Raw genomic sequence first — 18298 nt, forward strand, 5'->3', positions numbered from 1 at the left:
CAAGTGCATCTGCTTCTTTATTTCATCAATTTCATTTTTGAAAGCCATTTCTACTTTGCGTACACGTGTGTGTGTGTGTGTGTGTATGTGTGTGTGTGTGTGTGTAGGAGAGGGGGGCTCCCACATTCTGATTTTCTCAACAATATGGAATCAAGCGCTTTTCGTCTCATTAACTCTCCTCCTCTTATTAGCTTCCTTCAACCACTGTCACTTAGCTACACCATTGCATATTGATCTCTTTATGTCGCTACTTCAGTGGTCGCTGCTCCTCTGAACTGTCTGCATGCATCCCTCCACTACTACAGTGCGCGCATGGCACCCGTCTAACAGGAAACTCTCATCCCTTTTCTGTCCACCTCTCTAAAGCAAGAGTTAACCATTACTTCCAGTCATTCATGTATGTAACAGGTCAACTCTGGAACTGTCTTCCTCTGTCTGTATTTTCTACTGTGTATGGCCTCTAGTCTTTTAAACGCAATGTATCCAGTTATTTCGAAATGGACGATGTTGAATTTTGCCCTTTTGTTAAGTTTTTATTTTTTCTTACAGGGAACAATTTTACGTGCTTCTGATCTTTGGTTCCTTCTTCCTTGCACAAAAAGAAAAAAATAGCCAGATTCACCACAATAAACTCAGTAAATTTCCTCAAAAACCACATTCGCCCCCCCCCCTCTCCCTCTCTCTCTCTCTCTCTCTCTGAATTATTCGTAGGAAACCATAGTAATATACGAAGGAATATCATTGCTTCGTATGACACTATATGTTTTCCCCTTGTATCGTATCGTAAAAACTCACTAGAGACTCTCGAAGCAGCTTCGTGTGTGTGTGTGTTCTTACCTAATTGTTCTTACCTAATTGTATCTTTACAGGAATGAGTCAAGCTCGTATTGTCCCGTGTCTTAAACCATATTTATCGTACATATCCTTAAATTTGTGAATTGTTTTGGCACACACTATTTCATTCGGTAGTGCATTCCATTGATCAATTGCTCTGTTTGGGAAACTGAATTTCCTTACGTCTTTATCACCTCTCTTCTTATGCAGTTTTTTGCAGTGTCCTCTTGCTGAAGCTTCTCCATATGTCAAGTAATCATTTATGTCTATTTTCTCCTTTCCTGATATGCACTTATATAGCATTATCATGTCACCTCTTTTCCTTCTCTCCTGTAGTGTTGGTAGATTCAGTTTATTTAGTCTTTCTTCGTAGCTTAGGTCCCTTAAGCTTGGTATCCATCTTGTAGCGGCCCTTTGAACTTTTTCAATCTTGTCTATATGTTTTTTGAGATGAGGACTCCAGACTACTGATGCATATTCCAGGGTTGGTCTAATGAATGATGTTATTATCCTTCTTAGCATGTCTTCATTAATGTATGTGAATGCTATTCTCATATTTGCAAGCAGTGTATACATGTTCCGTACCTTCTCGCTGATGTCGTCAGCCGGAGATGGTCTGTTATTGATAATCACACCTAGGTCTTTCTCTCTTTCTGATGTGTATAGGGTTTTATTTCCTAACTTATAATCCCAATCAGTTCTTTTTCCACTTTTACCAAACTTGATTACATGACACTTGTCCACATTGAATTCCATTTGCCATGTACTACTCCATTCATGAAGTTTATTTAATTCTTCTTGTAGCTCCCTACAAGAGTCTGTGCTAGTAATTCTCCTTTGTATTTTTGCATCATCTATAAACATATTCAGATAGCTCTCATTTCCAGTGTTACTGTTTATATCATTTATGTACACTAAAAACATGATTGGTGCCAGCACCGAACCCTGTGGTACTCCACTAGTCACTTCTTTCCATGATGAGTAGTTTCCTCTTAGTACTGTCCTCATTTCTCTTTTTATGAGAAAGTCTTGCATCCAACAAAACAGTTTGCCTCGAATTCCTCCTTGATAGTACAGTTTCCATAAAAGTCTTTGGTGTGGTACTGTGTCAAAAGCTTTCTTGAAATCTAAATAGATACTGTCCACCCATCCTTCCCTTTCCTGTATTGTGTTTGTTACTCTGTCATAGTAGCTCACCAGATTAGTAACATATGATTTTCCTTTTCTGAAACCAAACTGTCTTTCTGTTATCATACTGTGTTCTTCTAGATGATTTACCCAAGCTTTTCTTATAAGTTTTTTTAATACCTTGCTTACAACACTAGTCAGTGATACTGGTCGGTAGCTGAGTGGATTTTGTCTATTTCCTTTCTTGAATAAGGGGACAATATTTGCTTTTTTCCAAATATCAGGTAGTTTACCTTGACTCAAGGATTTCTTGAAAATTAAAAATAATGGTTTACTTAACTCCTTTGCACATTCTCGTAATACCCAACATGAAATTTCATCAGGACCACTTGCTTTTCCTCTGTCTAATCTACTTAACTCCTCCTGTATTACTTTTTCTCCTATTTGTATATCTGGTAGTATGTGTGGACATGCGTGTTCCACATAATCCCTCTCAAAATTTTTTCTTCTGTAAAAACTAATTGGAAATTCTTATTTAGTGCTTCACAAATATCTTTCTCTTGTGTACAGGTGATTCCCTCGTCCGTAATGGATTGTATTATATCTTTTACATTGGTTTTGCTTCTGATATAGCTGTAAAACAGCTTTGGTTGATCACTACTTTTATTTATATTATCCTCCTCAAACTGTTTTTGGGCTTCCCTCCTTATTCTTGTATAGTCGTTTCTTGCCTGTTTGTAATTATTATATGCCCTTTCACTATTGTGTCTTCTGTATCTATTCCACAACAAATCTCTTCTTTCTTTTGATTTTTTACATTCTGTATTGAACCATTTCTGTATTTTCTTATCTGCTTCTTTGTGCTGTGGGATGTACTTCTGGACTCCTATTTCATAAAATTCACAAAAATTTTTATATACAGCATTTAAATCTTGTCCTCTAAGCTCATTTTCCCAATCAACTTCTAAGAAATACTTCTTTAGGTCTTGATAATTTCCCTTTTTATAGTTTAGGCTCTTTTTGTAACTGTCATTGCTGTTTACTAGGTCATATGCTATCCTGAAGTTATAATTTAGTACTGCATGATCGCTTTTGCCGAGTGGAGGGTGATATATTAAACTGTCAATGTCATTTTCTTGTCTAGTAAGTATTAGATCTAGCACTGAAGGTACATCAAGTCCTCTTTTTCTGGTGATTTCCCTCACATGTTGCGTTAAGAAAAACTCTTGTACGAGATCCAGGAGCTTTTGGTCCCAACAGCTTTCTTGGCTATTTATATCTAGAGTATTCCAATTTATATTTGTATTGAAGTCCCCAGCTAGTATAATTTTTTCCGATTTCTCTTCCATTTTATGTAGCAAGGATCTTATACTCTGAATTGTACTCTCTGCCAGGTCCTCATATTCGTCTCTTTCCCATGTGTTTGATCTGGGTGGCATGTACAAATTGGCTACAATTACTTTACCTTCAGATGTGTCGATCTCTACTGCAATCAGTTCTACTTGTGATGGTATATCTAGGTTTATTTCTTTCACTTTTAGATTTTTCTTAGTTAATATTATAATTCCTCCTCCTTTTTTTAAATTTCTGTCTCTTCTCCATATATTGTATTCCTCTAAGGTTAGTATGTCATTGGATATCCTTGGTGTTAATTTTGTCTCAGTTAGGCATATTATTTGTGGTTCATTTTCTCTGACATAATCATTCATCTCTAGTAATTTCGATACCATTCCATCCACATTTGAGTACATCAACTTTATCATCTTGTTTATATACTTGTCATGACATGGTTCTACTACCTTCCTCCTTTTTCTTCCATCCTGTTTGTGTACCACTTTCGTACCTGCAATCCTATTACTTTGTAAAAAAAAAATTCTTCTTCTCCTCTTCTGATCTTCCCTCATTTTTTGTTTTTGCTTCCTTCCTTTTCTCTTTCAGTAATTCCAGTTCCTCTTGTGTTAGGCATCTTTTTATCCATACATTTTTGAACTCCTCTTTTTCCATAAGATTCTTTGCATTTTTTAGTATCTCTTCCACAGTGTTTACACTCTGGAAAGTCACCTTTAGAGGTCTTGTCTTGCTTTTCTCGTATTTCCCTAACCTTTTGTGTTCCTCTATGTCTTTACTACAGATTTCCTCTGATACTTCTTTCAGTAAGCTCATTACATTTTCCATCTCCTTTTTGTCTCTAGTGATCTTGTTTTTAACTTCTTCCTCTTCTATACCAGTGATTACTATTGATTTATTTATTTCTACTGAATCTCTGACTAACTTCAGATTGTTTTGGATTATTCTTTTCACTTCCTTTTTGATGCTTTTTTCCTCCACCCTTGTTTCTAAGTCTTTCTTTACTTTCACCATTTCAGCATATGTGGTTTCTACATCATTTTTGTAGCTTTGCACAGCTTCATTCACCTGTGTTATCTTCTCCTCAATATCACTGCTCTGGTCCATAAGACTGCTTGCTTGTCTAATTGTCTCTGTGTCATTTTTTAACTCTTCCATAACACTCTCGTGATTGACTACTGTACTTCCCATTTCACTCACTTTCTTCCTAAGCGTACTCAATTCCACTGTTAGTTCACTGATGGTTGTGTCTTTCTTATTGGCCTCCCTTCCTAGTTTTTCTATCTCTTCCTTTTGCAAGTGCATTTGCTTCTTTATTTCATCAATTTCATTTTTGAAAGCCATTTCTAGTTTGTGTACACATTCGACCAGTCTATTGTGAGTCTCCACTTCAACCAGTTCTTGGTAGAAATCATCATTTTGCTTTTTACTTTTATCCCTTTTCTTTTCCAAATTTGTTTTACTGAAGTATGTATCCATTTTGTAATACTAAATGAACAGAGTATGTACTTACAGAGTATGTACACTTTCCCTGTGTTGCTGTAGTATAAACAAACCCAGCTGACTCAACGCATCGTGGTTCTATGTTCTGTTTGAACAAGTCTTATTGAAACTTATTATTTCTTTTCCTTTTAATAATGAAAAATCATTTAGTCTAACCTGGTACAGAGCTTTACACATTCAAAGATACTTATTTAGGTAATGCCTCTGGCCGTGTTGGTCTGGTATGGAGCTCCGGTGACGGACGTCTACCTCCGACGATTCCCTCTGTGTGTGTGTGTGTGTGTGTGTGTACCCCCTCCACAATATGTCTACCTCCGATGTATATATGTCCCCCCCCAATGCATACATGCCCCCACTAAATTTGCTAGGTCAGCATGCTTTCCCACGCCTGAAGACGGCGTTATTGCATCAGTTCTTAGCAGACAGCCGACACGGGTAGACTGTTTTACTGTGAGCTTGTAATAAACTCCTTATCTAGCTGTTTGTACACGGAGTTTCTATCACCAAAGTATTGCAAGTTACATTTGGTAGCAGCGGTGTTTCGAACCATCACATTCTGACCGCCTCCTTGGATTTTTAGTGATACAACAAGATACACGACGTCTCGCATCTGCCAGCCTCGCCCCTCCTCCGTGCCTCTATACCTTGGCTGTGCTTTTCAAGTGTACCATTTTTCTCGCCAGTGCTCACCTCTCAAACAACCGCACCCATACGCCTTGTTCCTGACCGCAAGTGTCGCCGTCGCCGACCTACGCACCTGTTGCACCTGTTCCCAGCACCTGTTCCGGACTCATCATAGCTCCTGCCCCCACGGTGCCACTTATCACTGTCTGCCCGCTGCCTACCCACCACCATTCTCTGCATTTGCAACTCACCAACTCTACACCTGCCTTGCACCGACATCTGCCTCACCACCCACCACCAGCCTCCGCCGTCGCCCGCATCTGGTCTGCATTACGGAGCCTCCTAAGACCGCCACTCGCTGCCGGTGATTCATCGCGGCGTCACTTCTCCTTTCCACCCAGCTGTCTCTGCCCCGCTGCCCAGCCCCGCCCAGCCCCGCCCCGTCGCCACGCCCCGCCACGCCCCGCCCCAGCCCAGCTACGCCCAGCCACCCTGCACGTCATACCCCTCGACACTCCCGTTTCTACTGTGTAACTATAGTATATCTTTCCTTTCTATAAAGATTATCCTCGATTTTCTCTACAGATTGGTTATTGTAAATATTCCATCTCATTTCCATTACCCCGTTTTCATCTTCACCTACGTTATTTATTATCCATCTCATCCTTCGCATTTTATTTAAACCATCCATGCCCGCACCTTCATTCATTTTCACACCTAGTGTATTCCATTCTCTCATTGTTATTTATACATTTCCACCTACGTATCCATCTTCCTCCGTTCATCTTCCATTGCCGCATTAAATGTCATACTTTCCACGTCAACCACTTACCGCCAGCCCTTTCGACCCGGAAACATCACCTGCTCATACCCCGTCTGCCGACTCTAACACAATCACTCATTTACGAAGTGGCAAAGAGTACCACCGCCCTGTACCTGAGACTCCCGTTTCACTTCCCGCAGAATCACTTACTACCCGTCCTACCCTCGTAAATCCAGATACTTCCTCCTCTACTCCTGCCTCTACTCTCCCTTCTTCTTCCTCTACTCCTTCCACTGTCGTTACTTCTCCTGCCTCCCTTCATACCCCGTCTTCCTCGCCCTTAACTGCCACTACCTTCTCTCTCTCCCACACCTCTCCTCCCGCCACTTCTGCACTTCCAGCCATGGCCAACCCTCCACAGTCTATCTGTCTCAACGATGCCAATCGTCCCAAATTTACCGGCCAGGACCCAACTTGGTCTGTCTATGATTTCCTCAGAGAAGTCGATACCGAAATAAATAATAGACAAATTACCGAGGAATCGCTCAAAGTAGCTTACCTCCTCGGTCGCTTGCATCACGGTAAATCAGACATCGGATCCGCGATCCGTGCAGGACATTTCGATAGCATTCGTACCTTTGCTGATTTTCGTACAGAACTCATCAGCCTTTGTTGCCAGCATTCAAATACCGCGTCTCTCATGGGATTCATTAATCTCCTAAACCAACTAGATGACTTGCGTGTCCCAGCGCAATATGCCAAGCTCCGCGAAGCTGCCGCCGCCATGAAAGCAACTAGTAACGAGATGCTCCAATTACTGGTAGGCACGAAATGGTTAGAAGACAAGAATGGCGTTCCAATGCTTTCACTCACCAACTTTGCTGACTTAATTGGTTACCTCAGATTCCTTCACTGGCTTACTCCTAAACAGCGAGATCTCGCCTTGGAAATCGGTTTCAATCCAGGAGATAAAATTATTCAGGTCACTAAAGCCATTCATGAAAGAACAGGATCGAACTACACACGTCAGGGCACCACCCAACCCTTGGCCTCCTCAGTCTGTCACACCTTCACTACCCCACACCAATCTCGCTCCCGTCCCACCACACGCGGCAGACCTGCCACACATCGCTCTCCTACCGCAGGTCGTGATCAATCTAGCGCCCGACGAAACAGACAATCTTCGATTCTTTGCTGGTACTGTGGTCATCCTGGACATCGAGCATCCAGTTGCGACCGTACATACAGACGTCCTCACTCCCAAACCAGACAGCGTACGCCTTCCAGCTCACGTCGTCCACACTGCAAATACCACAAATCAAGCACGACTCACACCACTGAGGAATGTCGATACCTCAACCGCCCACAGTTCGGGGAAGCGCCGCGCCCGTATCCGACCAATATCACGTAGAACCAGAAACCCAACTCCCCATCCTCCATGTAGGTCCCATAACATCCTCGGGTTTAGTCATTCTCGGAAGCAGTCATGACATACCAACGTCATTCTTCTTGGACACAGGATCTATAGTAAATCTCATCTCCAAAAATTCCTTACAAATTATTCATCGCCATCACAACCACGTCAGTTTCCTAGAACCACCAGACATTCGCCTATGTGGTGTTAACGGCTCAGAGTTTAAGGTTAAGGGAAGAGTCACCCTTGAAGTCAAACTCCACAGAGCTTTGCCCCCTATCCTCATTGAATTTCATGTCACTAATGACTTGCAGTATCCCACAGATGCCCTTATTGGTTTCTCCACCATGGCACAACATTCCATTGCATTATTACCTGCTTGTGGTAGTATAGACATTTCTGGATTCCGGGTTTACACTATGGAATGTCCCCGTCCTGTTCTTACGATCAAATCAGTCCTTCAATTACCTCTGTCCCTATCACTACCAAAAAGTCCAACCCAGCCCAAACGACCACTCTCATCATCTGAGAATACAGAGATCATTCCTTTACTGACTGCGAGCAAGGACATAAATTCCTCAGTGTCTCCTGATACATCATCTCAGCTCTCGAACATGGCTCTTACATCCTCTCCCGACAACACTATCGCTGACTCAGACATGTCTCAGTTACCTACCTCACACAGTCTGAATGATCTTCTCCAACACGCAGAAACGAAACGTGCAGTAACGAATACGTGCACAATTTTGTTACTGCATGAGTTCACCAAAGTCTCTGTTTGTGTTGCCGGTGCGAAAGAAGGAGTGGATGTACTAACCCTACCTGAGACGTGTTGTGTGAATGGCTTGACTTATGAGTCAGCGTGGTGTACAGTCTTAGAGGACAGTTTATGCTACCTGTACTTGCTCAATGTCACAAATGCTCCACTAAAACTTAAAAGTGGTGTAAAGATTGGAGACTTCCTAGTATACCCAACGGCCGTAAAGGTGTGCCAGGATTCCTCAATTCCTACTATTCAGACTGATGATATGCCAATCGGTGTATGTACTATTAACTCTACGGGATCTGCGCCGACGCATTCACCCGATATGCTCTCACATCTCACTTGCACAGATTTCCCAGAACATACGCCTCAACTCCTCGACCTTCTGACCTCGTACAGAAACGTGGTTGCCTTACCCGGTGAATCGATGGGTAGAACAGACCTTGTCAAACATATGATTGAACTCCTCCCAGGAACTCAGCCGATTTACATACCTGTGTATCGATTGCCTCACAGCCAGAGAAAGCAAACAGATCAAATGGTACAGAACATGTTAGACCAGGACATTATTGAACCCTCCGTCAGTCCATGGAATAGCCCACTTTTCTTAGTACCAAAGAAGGACGGCAACCTTAGACCAGTAGTCGACTATCGTAAGGTCAATTCTGTCACCGTTCCAGACCGTTTCCCATTACCTGTCCTCACTGATTTGCTAGAATCCCTTGGTGACAATAACGTAGTCTTTTCATCTTTAGATCTCCTCAGCGGGTACTGGCAGGTCGAAATGGAAGAGTCCTCTCGCCCAGTTACAGCCTTTAGCACCCCTTCTGGACATTTTCATTTTAAGAGACTCCCTTTTGGTCTGAGAAATGCTCCTTCCGTGTTCATGCGACTTATCCATTCAGTCTTCAGCGGTATGATGGGACACTCTCTTTTTGCTTACCTAGATGATATCATTGTTGTGAGTAAATCCATCCCTGATCATTTTACCAAACTCCAGCAAGTCTTTGTACGCCTCCAGCTCACAGGCCTAAAAATCAATCTCAGTAAATGTGACTTCCTGCAAAAGAAAATCAAATTCCTAGGCCATGTCGTAGATCCACAAGGCATTCATACTAATGAGGATAAAACTAAGGTGATCATTAACTTCCCAGAACCTACCACTACCGACGCTGTACGAAGTTTCCTGGGCCTCAGTGGCTATTATCGTCGATTTATCCGCGATTACGCGAAGATCGCCGCTCCTCTGACCCACTTACTCAAGTAGAATGTGCCCTTTGTTTGGACTAACGACCAGTCACAGGCTTTCCAAAAGCTAAAGACAGCTCTTGTAAATGCCCCTATTCTAGCGTTCCCTGATTATGCCACACCATTCCTTCTCTGCACAGACGCCTCAGGCTCTGGACTTGGTGCCGTTTTGATGCAACTCGATGAAGCATCAAGGAAGCGCGTAATAGCGTATGCTAGTCGCACCCTTACAACCGCTGAACGTAACTACATTGTCACAGATCTCGAAGCACTAGTGGTAATCTGGTCCTTGAAACATTTCAGAGATATCGTCTATGGTTATCCAGTGCATATCCAAACAGACCACCTTCCACTATGTGATTTGTTCAAAAATTGCAACCTAACAGGTAGGTTAGCTAGATGGTCTGTCATCATCCAGGACTTTAATCCCACTTTTCAATATGTACCAGGCAAGTTGAATGTAGTCGCAGACGCACTCTCACGTCACGTAGCAGCAGCTATAACATCACTGCAGCCTGAAGTAACTGAAAACACTACACTAACGTCAGAAGTTGTTCGAAACTTTCAACACCAAGACCCCATGTGGTCCAAAGTCATTTATTTCCTAGAATCTGGCGATGCCTCGACCTTACCTACTCTGCCAGTATCACTAGATGAGTTCATGCTAGATGATGATCTCTTGTACAGGAAAACACTGCTAACAGGCAAAGATATGCCCAATCGCGAAGTATGCCAACTTGTTGTCCCCACTGCCCTGATACCAAAGGTTCTTCATATTATTCATAATACTCCTCAAGCTTCCCATCCAGGTAAAGACCGATGCTTGCGCCAAGCACGTCTCAAATACTATTGGCCAACCATGCGCCGCGATATCAATGCCCACTGTGACTCTTGCCTCTCCTGCCACCGCCACAAAGGATCAACCGGCTTACCAGCACCTCTCTTACAATACCCAATCCCGTCACGACCATGGGAAACTGTCTCAATCGATCTCTTAAAACTACCTCTCACAGAATCTGGCGCTGAGTACTTGTTCGTAGCGGTCGACCACTTCTCCCGCTACTGTGTCCTCGTCCCCCTCTCCGACAAGACCGCGAAGAGCGTTGCCCGTGCCCTTGTAGATCACGTAATTTGCCCATTCAGTACCCCTCATACCATTCTTACTGACAACGGTACAGAATTCAACTATAGCCTTCTCGATGAGATCTGTCGCCACTTTCATATCAGTAAGTGCAATGTCGTGCCTAACCATCCGGCTTCCAATGGCCTTGTAGAACGCCACAACCGTAAAATCTTAGAGTGCCTCAGACATCTCGGCTCCCATAGTTCGTCCTGGGATGACTGGATTCCCCAAGTGGCATCCTCCATCAATAGTTCCATCAATGCATCCATTGCTGAATCTCCCTTCTTCGTCCTCTTTGGTTTTGACAAGGACCTCCCATACTCTCTCTTATCCTCAAAGCCAGAACCCATCTACAACATGGATGATTATGTTAAACTAAAATTGGCCAACTTCCAGACAATCCACCAGTATGTCCAATCCACTTTGGCTTCCTCTCAGGAGGACATGCTGCAGCGCCAACATAAGTCCGCCTCTCCTATCACTATCAATGTAGGCGATCTTGTCTTTGCCCATTCCCATACGCGTTCCTCTAAGTTGGATGACAAATTTACAGGGCCCCACCGCGTCCTCACTCGACAAGGCAACAAATTTCACCTCCAGCTGGTGTCCACTAGGGACACCAGATGAGTCCACGTTGATGACTTAAAGCGAGCACCCCATGGCTTCGTGTTGGAAGAGTCACTTACACAAGCTCCTGCCCCCTCTTCCCCTCCTCCCATCCCTCAGTCTACTTTGTCTCCACCTATCCCTCAGTCTCCTTCCTCTTCATCTTCACCTGCTCATTCATCAATCAATCAATATCGGTCCAAACTGCGCTCTGCCCATCAACCTCTTCACGACCTCCTCCATTAACTCTACCCTGATTTTCTAGGTACGATGATAGCAATCTCCCTGCTGGCAGTGCTGACCCTCCTGGGGTCTGGGTCAGGTCAGGACGATGGTGGAGTACGTCCCGAGGCCTTGGTCGGCTCAGGAGGCGAGGTCTCCTTGCGCTACGATCTTGCGCCCCTGGCCGACGTAGCCATTGCCCTACCTGCCTATGCGCACCAGCTCCACAGTATCCGGAACCATCTCACGACCCTCATGGGGACACACAACCCGAATGAGTATCTCTATTACCTTTTCCTCCCACTCTCCTGGCAATTGCATTACATAAGTACCAGATTCACTGAGCTCATTGACACATTTTCTTCTTCTACCTCAAACTCAACATGGATGTTCTCCAACTAGCCATTGACTCTCTCCTGTCTCAAGTCTCTACCTTCGTTCGTATCCTGGTCGATGCTATCAATGGACGTGTCACTGCCGACTTAGTACCTGTCTCAGCTCTCCGTTCTGTCCTGGACTGGGCTCACTCCACCTTCGGTCTCTCCCCAGTCCTCCCTTACTCCTCCCTTGAATATTATTATCCTGTTCTAGAAGCCAATCTTCTCACTACATACGTCGTCGTCCATATTCCTCTCCGTTCTGCCATAACCTTTAACCTTTTTCACATCATTCCCTTCCCTTTCCGCCTCAACAACTCCTTGTTCCAGGTATCTGTTCCTTCAGAATATTTCCTCCTCTCCCATGATCATCTTTCCGTTGCCTTCCTTTCTTCCACAGACTTCCAGCAATGTTCCTCCCTTACTCTGACCTCTCGTCTCTGTGCTGCCCACCTTTTCGCTATCTTCCCTAGCAGTGCTACACCCTGTGAGTCTGCTTTAGTTCGCAACCATTCCATCTACTCGGCCTGTTCTTTTGTCCCAGCTCCTGACCTCCCGGTCCACCATGCTCTCCTCAACCATGTCCAGTACTTCTTCTTTGCTGTTCGCATCTCTGTCACAATCATGTGTCCTGGTTCTTCCGTTCGCTCCGTCCCCGCTAGTGGTCTCTACAAAGCACCTGACTATTGTACCGTCAAATCGGAGTCCGTCATCACTTACGCCACTCGCTATCACCAAGCTGTTCGTAACCACTCCTATGACATCTTTCAACCAATTGCCATGCCTTCAAACCTACCATCTGCCAACATTACCATCACCTCCCCTCACTTGCGCATGCTCACCTTCCTCAATGACAGTGATTTCATTATGGATCAATTTTCTCTGGCCTTCAGCCGTTCATGGGTTCATCCGACAGTTGTGTTTCCCCCTGTGGTTATCGCTTTCATAGGTTTTCTACTCATCATCTGTGCAGTGCATTGTTGTGTCAGAAAAATGGAACGTCGACTCCAGGCAATCAGAGTCGCTACAGGCATAGTACCCCCTACCCACGACGTAGAAACTCCCCGTACTTAGTGCCCTCGCATTCCGTGACTACTTTTGCCATCTAACCATTACCAACACTGTGAACAGCACTCTGCCTACTAGAAAATGATGGTATTTCTTTCATGCATTACTGAGTGACAGTGTATCCTACAGAAAATACAAAAAAAAAAAAAACTGAAGGAAGAACAACAATAGAACTCTCATATCTACTCCTTGTTTATCATGTATCAAACTATTATTGTGTAATTCCCATTATGTTTATATATACCTTCGACCCTTACTGAATTTGTCCCTATTAATCCTTGTATATCTCATCTGTATATATCGTTCTAATTCCCTCCCCTCAACATGGCCATGTCTCCCCTACTGCCCCTGTATCATACTTATCCCTTGTACAAACCTCCCTGGTCCTGCCTTACTACTATAATCAAACACCTTTTCACTCCCGGTGTCAGGAGACACCGTCTCAGCTACCCGGGGGAGTAGTGTACCCCCTCCACAATATGTCTACCCCCGATGTATATATGTCCCCCCCCAATGCATACATGCCCCCACTAAATTTGCTAGGTCAGCATGCTTTCCCACGCCTGAAGACGGCGTTATTGCATCAGTTCTTAGCAGACAGCCGACACGGGTAGACTGTTTTACTGTGAGCTTGTAATAAACTCCTTATCTAGCTGTTTGTACACGGAGTTTCTATCACCAAAGTATTGCAAGTTACATGTGTGTGTGTGTGTGTGTGTGTGTGTGTGTGTGTGTGTGTGTGTGTGTGTGTGTGTGTGTGTGTGTGTGTGTAATTCACAGCGTCGGTCAGGATCACGTAATGTTGTGATCATCAGCTTTTTACCCTCCCGGAATAGAGCTGAGAGCTCATATAGTCCAATCTAATAGCAAAGCCTTGACCTTCACGCACACACAGCTATCTCCTTGCTCAAAGGGGACAGTACTCACCCGCTTCGTTAGTGAATCTTTTCGCATCCCGAGCAAGGCGCGAACCCCCGTCTTAGCAGATGCTAGGCGAGAGCGTTACCACTGAGCCGGCGAGCGATATGTGTGTGTGTGTGTGTGTGTGTGTGTGTGTGTGTGTGTGTGTGTGTGTGTGTGTGTGTGTGTGTGTGTGTGTAAAATATTGCATGGTTATTGTTAAGGATTTAAAATAATTTACTTTGCGATAAGTGAATAGCCAGGTATGCCGAATCGTTTTATGTGAACACCATCGTGCTCCGGCTGTGTATTGGGTGGTGGTCAAAGTTCATGTTGTGAACACACCGTGACACCTCTGTCTGTATAACTGTGTTTTTAAACAAACATCAATATGCCCTTTCTTTGTCAAACGGCTTTTTCATCCATAACTTTTCTCATTATTTTCATCTTTCATATTATTACTTACAACGCTAGGTGGTTACCATATACCCAAATAACGGGGTGACGTGGAGCCTACCATGGTGCCCCTGTTCACTGGATGGAGACGTAAATGAGGCGTCCACCAAAGAACCAAACCTTCACGCTAATCCCTGCACCTCGCTGTGGAGAGGCACTGTCAGCCACATGGGAACATAGTGTACGTTCACTACACGAGACGGCCATATCGTACAAGGGCTACTGCTTGTCTGCTCGATCACACAGGTTGGTGTAGCACAAGAACAACTCATCTGTGAAATAGTTTGTCCATAAATTCTCCATAAACAGTAGGCAGTGGTCTGTTAAGTCATTCCCACCTGTGTTTCAGTCAAGGTGGTTCTCTGTGTGGCTCCTGTTGATTCTGTAACAGAATATAACAATGCCACTTTGACAAAGAATATGAATCCCCCATTGTCTATTTACATTTGAATCATTATTATAGGTAAAGAGATAGATTCTCAGATTCTCAACCTTCCATAGGTTTAAATAATGCTTTCAGTTAACAAGCGTCAAAACGGAGGTGATTACGGTAATACGATAAATTACCGATTTCCCTGTAACAAAAACTTGGTAATATTAATGCGTAACTGCACAAAACTCGGGACTAAAGGCCGCTTAATCTGGCTGCTAATATCTCTGTTTTCGATGCTGGTATTCTCATGATTTTGCAAGAATTCATCACTGCTGTTGTCACGTTCAACTGTGGTCATCCATCAGTAATGTTAAGGTCCACTCTTAAACAGCTATATAGTCCGGAAGTCGTTCCAACTACCACTTTCTTCCCATCAATTTGTCGACCTCATGGCGATGTTGAGGGACAGACCAATTTCCTTGATGAATCACAGAACAGGCCGCCCATTATTAGGGAGTGGTAAAGCAGCCTCTGAGCAATGCATTCTCGCCTTTTATTCATTTGTGTTTACAGAGGATTGTGACGAAATATTTTCGGTAAAAAATGCCTTGATTTAAACACACGCACACACACACACACACACACACACACACACACATACACACATTTTATATATATATATATATATATATATATATATATATATATATATATATATATATATACTGTATACATACAAGGTGAGGTAAAGGTCTCCATACAAACGTTAGCTTGTTAAACGCGAATAACTACCTGGACATGTGGACATGTTGCGAGACCTCATCATACCCAGCGTTTTGAATGCAGAAGGTTTGTTCCCGGAATGGTTCCAGCGGGATCGGACGCCACCGCATTATGGGACCAACGGTGGCCAGTGGCTTGACGTACAGTTCCCAAACGTCTATCTTGGACGCCGCGGCCGTGTGGTGTGGCCTCCGCAATCACCAGACCTCACACCCTTAGCCTTTACCTCTGGAGGCACCGTAAGGCGATGGTTTATCAGAAGATCCGAGACGTGGCTCATCCTCAGGAACGTATCGCAGATCCTGTGCCAAGATATCACCTAACGTGTTGTACGATGTTATACACGATTGGGGACACCGAGTTTCGATGTGCCATGACCTCAGAGGTCATATCGAACACATTTTATGACTTCCACAGCGGATTTGAACACTTTGTTGTCGTCCGCCTTTACCAAGGCGGAGTGGTAATGTTTTTGCCCGCGTCTGTGTCTGTTGGTAGGTGTGTGTGTGTGTGTGTGTGTGTGTGTGTGTGTGTGTGTGTGTGTGTGTGTGTGTGTGTGTGTGTGTGTGTGTGTGTGTACCTGTTGCCATTATATCTCATGAATGGTTTGAGCTATCAACATGAAGCCTTCAAGGTATCAAGATATGGCCAAAATCTTGGACGAGTTTGAAATTAGGCTCTCGGGGTCAAGGCCAAGGTCAACAAGATGGCTGCCAAAGGTCAACTAATTTTTATCACCTGCCTTTAGCGCCATTATCTCGCTAGCGGCTAGAGCTATACACATGAAACCTTCTGGGTATCAAGATATGGCCAAAATCTTGGAGGAGTTCGAGAATGGGCACTCGGGGTCAAGGTTAAGATCACCAGAATGGCTGCCAAAGGTCAAGTAGTTTTTAAAATATGGATTGGCTCCTTGTGAAACACGGTGACTGAAATCAGTAGAGTTTCGCGAATTTTCTTCACTTGATGTCATCACTTCCTATCTTCAGCAATGAGTCATAATTCTGGAACCGGTGGCCCGACTGGACTGGAAATTGTTTTTATTCATGTCAGAGCATTTTAGCGGTACCTTGCTCTGACAGAAATTGCGCTACAATGCGCCGATTTTGCTGTGTTACGGTAACTGATGGACAAACAGACAAACCTACAAACCAACAAACCTGCAGAAGTCGGATCGTTATAATATACAGAAGAGTAATTAGTTGTAGTTGTAAATAAAATGCTTGTATTTTTGTATGGAGACTTTTGCCTCACTCTTTATACTTATACATACACATGAGAGAGAGAGAGAGAGAGACTGGAGAAATGAATTCCCCGAGGTATCGATCATACAGCCCCGGTAGGTGACGGGAGAGTGCTACCTCTCTCAGCAGGGCAGCTACCCAGGCGGGGTGCGAAGTTTCGACTCCTCGGTCTTGACTCAGGCGCTCTACCACTGAGTCACCCCCAGAGAGAGAGAGAGAGAGAGAGAGAGAGAGAGAACTGCTTCAAGATGTCACTGTGTCTAAGATGTGATACGAGGTGAACACAACCTGTTAATCGTTGCTAATACCACCATGAATTTCTTTCATTTCATATGAGAGAGAGAGAGAGAGAGAATCTTTATGTAATATTCATTTGAAACCCCCTTGCCCATTGCAATAGTATGAAAATGACACGTTTAATCTTATCACTATGGTTTTGTTGTTCTAAGGAAGATAACATCCATCACCCATCAGTAGTTGCAGTGGATTAGCATGTATTAATATTAGTTTCCTTTCCCATCTCTCTCTCTCTCTCTCTCTCTCTCTCTCTCTCTCTGTTAACGGGTCTAACAACACTGCTCCGCTGCTTGTGTTGGTGGGAGATTTAGTCTTGTGGCCTTCTGTCCAGAAAGGGTGCAATTGGCAAGAAACGCAGTCTGCTGTGTCTCAGGAAATTCTGAAGTTGGCTTTGTACCAGTAACAACATTATATATATATATATAATACATCAAGGAAAACAGAGGGAGCTAATATACTTCATCACATGGTGCCTGATTCCGTATCACTTTCAAAAGTGTACTACCCACTCTGAATATTCAGAGTATTCACAGCTGCCACATACTTATCGGCCAGTTGATGACCAGTGAAAGCTAAATTTAACTATACATGTCTTTAAGAACACAGTTACTATCTGAAGGACATAATCTAATTCCAATTTGGAGGATAACCTAATTCAAATTATCCTCTCCTTGTCATGTACAGATCTACAGTATATTGTTTTTAGACAAATATTTTCACTGTAGTCTCTATATTTCTACAAGTTCCTGTTCTCCCATGCAGCAGGCGTATTATAGGTCACAAAAGTATCGGTGCACAGAGGGTCCGATGCCTACCGAAAACATTCGAACAACTGGTGATGTTCACCAACGTCTCATTGTATAACAACAATGGCTGCTAATATAAACATAACATTTGCAAATGGATATTGCTAGTTGGCGATAAAAAACATCTCCCAACATCAGAGCTACCAACGTGTGGTGGGTCGGACGCTAAAGTGACCTTCGTTCTGTGTTCCCAAATGTTTCACGCATATTGTGTACCAATACCTTTGTGACCCATAATGCCACACTGAACCGATCATTACCAGAACATACACCACACACTTCCGAACAAGGCAAGCTAATAATCGCGTATCTCCCTGACTGTCACTTACCAAGCTTCCGTTTAGAAAAATAGTAGATATTCCATTTTACAATTTATGAGATGCCGTGTCTCACCGTTATCCATTCCTAAAATTCGTCAA

General features: G+C 43.6%; 1 protein-coding gene across 1 annotated transcript in view; it reads right to left on the bottom strand.

Annotated features, from left to right (window-relative positions):
* The window catches only part of LOC145400693 (cytochrome P450 9e2-like), a 120146-nt gene that overhangs the window by 25833 nt on the left and 76015 nt on the right, over positions 1-18298 (bottom strand). The gene's annotated exons all lie outside the window — the stretch shown is intronic.

Source organism: Coenobita brevimanus, chromosome 53 (genome assembly GCF_032717465.1).
Source record: "Coenobita brevimanus isolate Jiangsu-jjx chromosome 53, ASM3271746v2, whole genome shotgun sequence".
NCBI lineage: Eukaryota > Metazoa > Arthropoda > Malacostraca > Decapoda > Coenobitidae > Coenobita > Coenobita brevimanus.